We start from the raw sequence: 3470 nt of genomic DNA, 5'->3' as shown, positions 1-3470 counted from the left end.
ACGGCTCTCAAATTCTAAATCAGCGGCCCGCGAGCTCCATTTCAGCTAAAAATATACATTTTTATAACTATAAAAATTAAAGATTTTGTTAATTGAAAATTACATTTATGCTCTTAACTCAATAAATACTCATTACTAGTGCTCAACTATTGCTTAATTTATTATACTTTAATGTGAAAAAAACTTTCTAATAATTACTATAAACTTATATTAATGAATGCGGCCCTCGAAGATTTTTTTAAATAGTGCGGCCCACAAGCATTTTTTTCTAAATTGGCCCGCGGGCTGCGAAAGGCTGCCGACCCCTGCTTTTGTAGTACTAAAAAAATCAACAAAAGTTTAAATGAGTACTTTTACTCGTATATAAATGTTGCAGTTTGAATTAAATGAGATTTAAAGGACTGAAAATAATAATGCACAATAAAAGAAATAAATTTAAGTTAATTATAACAATCTTCAACAGTGATAATGAAATTAGTTAATAATATTTGGTGTTTTATGTAATGTATAATAACTAGAGTACTAAAAGCGATAGAAAAAATGTTATGGTCGGCAAACTGCGGACCGCAAAGCAAAAACATTCGGCCAGCGAGATCCTTTACAGTTTCAAGTTTTTATAACTATATCATATGTTTGGTTTGAAATAGGATACTTATATTGATTACTTTAACTTTTTCAAATAAATTCGGCCTGCAGCAGACCTCTTTTAATAAAGTGCGGCCCGCGAGCAACTTTTTCTAGAAAATTTCACTGCGACTTATAAAAGGCTGCCGAACTATGATATAACTAAACGGCTCAACGAACTATAAACATAAGGCACATTTATACTTTGAGTATGCTACTAATTAACAGAAAAGTACACAACTATTCAAGTGAATGATTAAGAAAATCACAGTAAACTAAAAGCGAACATAGAGCAGATATTTTAAGAAGATTGTTCAGTGGCAAGTATAAGAATGTCTTATATTTTCATGTTTTTAAGTGATTGAAAGCAAATGCTTCTGCATCAGCAATGTCGCTCGCTTTCAGTGGCTAGTATAATGATGTCTTTTACGTTCATATTATTCGGTGATTGAAGAGCAAACACAACTGCATCAGCGATGTCGCTCGCTTGTAAGCATTCGATGTTGCTGTACGTTTGTCTGGCTTTTTCAGGCTCTCCCGGTCTCAATCTGTATATCAAGTAGAAATATTGAATTTTAATAAGTTACGATACTATACACTGAAAAAAATTAATTATTTTGTTCATAAATTACTTTAAAAAAGAATAAAATTCATACATTTTTTGCGCAATCGGTTTTAATTTATTACACTTAAAGATTACTATAAAACAACTGTTTTAAATATACTTTGTTATCTTATTATAACTTTATAGCTAATTGGTATAGCTTAACGAATAAAAACTGTTTAAACACATACTAGTTTTATTAATGTATTATATATTTGTGATAATTGGTTATTAATTTATAACTAATCAAAATAGACTAAAGTATAGTTTTTATGACCATTACTTCCCACATTTAACTAAAGTTAACTTGGTTACTTAATTAAAAATAGATTTAATTGCATATACTGGACTATTTTGTCTGTGTTTTGAAAATAAATAAAAATAATTCAATTTAAAGTTTAAAACTTATATAAGTTTATTTAATCCTTAATTCAATGCCGTATAGCTAACAAATGTACCTAAATTAAACTTATTTCTTTTAAATTTTTGTGAAAAAAAACATGACGTTTTACTTTAAGAAAAACGCTTTAAATTTATACAAAGTTTTTGACTATCCTAAAAGTTAAATAAAAGAAAATGTTATAATACTTTAACTAATGCTATGATAAAACTTTTTTAAATGTGTTATCTCCAAAATGTACCAGGTAGACTATACTTTCATTAAATAATAAGTATATATCAGCAATAGTTTCCTGTAAAAAGGGTTAGGTTTTCAAACTGCACGATATGTATAGTATAGTAACAATCCTTGCCTAGATTTAGAAAGCATAATTTATTGACCTCCTTTAAATGTAAATTTTAAAAAAAGTACTACTTTAAACTTCTTATTTATTTTGAGTATACTAATATAATTTCAAAATGTTAATTATCTAGAGAGTTGAAAATTTAGTTATTTCCAATAAAAAAAGAAAGAATTTTTAAGCCATTTTCATTGAATGTTTAAAATTAAAAATTTAAAATTAACCTGAAATCAAAGTGTGTTTCAGTGAGCCCGGGCGAGATGGCAGTGCTTCTGATGTGGCTGTTTTTATCTCTGAGCTCTTTTCGCAGCCCTTCGGTGAGGGCGGTGACGGCAAACTTGGTTGCAGAGTAGAACGGAATTCTGAAAACACGGTGGCCACAAATGCTGTTTATGTTGACAAAGTGGCCATCATCAATGCCTCCCTTTTCCATCAGCTTGTACGCTTCTCTTGTGCATATGCACAAACCGAGCACATTCACGTTCAGCATGTTTTTCCACTCCTATGCAAAAGAGAATTACACAAATGAAATGCCTTTTATTGATTAAAAGTCTTTTTTAAACATTATATAAACTCTTTTTTTACAGAAAAATATTTAAACGTATAAACTTGATTAAAAATAATGCTTTGAGTGTAAGATAAAATAAACACATGTGTTTAGTTTTTGATATAACATTCTAAATTGCTTCTACAAACAAACTTTTGTTTCACCAGAAAGCAATGGCGCATCATGACCCAGCCCTGCGTTGTTGACGCAAACGTGAAGTTCACCGAATTTTTCTTCAATAACTTTGAACATATCCAACACCTGAGATTCGTTTGTCAGATCACATTTCACAGGCAGCATTTCACCTGGACCTACACTGTTCACTTTACTTGCTACTGCCTTCAAATCGGACTCATTGCGAGCGCAGCCTACAACTTTCATTCCGAGCTTTACTAGCCTTTCAGCTACTGCTTGGCCAATGCCTGTTGAAGCTCCTGTGACTAAGGCTACTTTGCCAGAAAGTGAAGTCATAGTTGGTATTTTTACAAGCCTGTTATATCAATTTGTTGTATAGTCAAGACTTTAAGTTGAAATTAGTACCAAGTGATTCTTTAAATTTGTTAATAATTTAACCGGTTTTTTAAACTACACCTACAATTACCAATATAATAACTGAAAAACTAATAAAACTATATGAATAAGTAAGCTGTAATTAGTATATAAACATGTACTTTGTACTTTACAATAAGAAATCTACTGATAGAAGTTGTATCCTTTTTACAAAAATATTTATATAAATAACTATAATATCCTCAGAATTCACAAAACTTATTTCTATCTAGTGCTTGAAAACCGATTATTTTTAGCTTATCTCGCTATAATTTGTTAATTTTTTATGTTGAAAAATCCTCATGCAGTTTACAACTCTCCAGGGCTGCTACTCTTTATGGAAAAAAAGCTAGCCTGCGTTGAATCAAACTAGTTTGAGTTGGCCTGAAAATGATACTTTTAAGCT

General features: G+C 30.2%; 1 pseudogene; it reads right to left on the bottom strand.

The window, feature by feature from the left end:
- Positions 1-1006: 1006 nt before the first annotated feature.
- Positions 1007-2986, bottom strand: LOC145828823 (dehydrogenase/reductase SDR family member 11 pseudogene; annotated as a pseudogene).
- Positions 2987-3470: the final 484 nt, after the last annotated feature.

Source organism: Thalia democratica, chromosome 2 (genome assembly GCF_965202585.1).
Source record: "Thalia democratica chromosome 2, ktThaDemo2.hap1.1, whole genome shotgun sequence".
In the NCBI taxonomy this organism is placed as follows: domain Eukaryota; kingdom Metazoa; phylum Chordata; class Thaliacea; order Salpida; family Salpidae; genus Thalia; species Thalia democratica.
The sequence above is the reverse complement of the archived record's forward strand: the minus strand, read 5'-3'. Positions and strand labels throughout refer to the sequence as shown.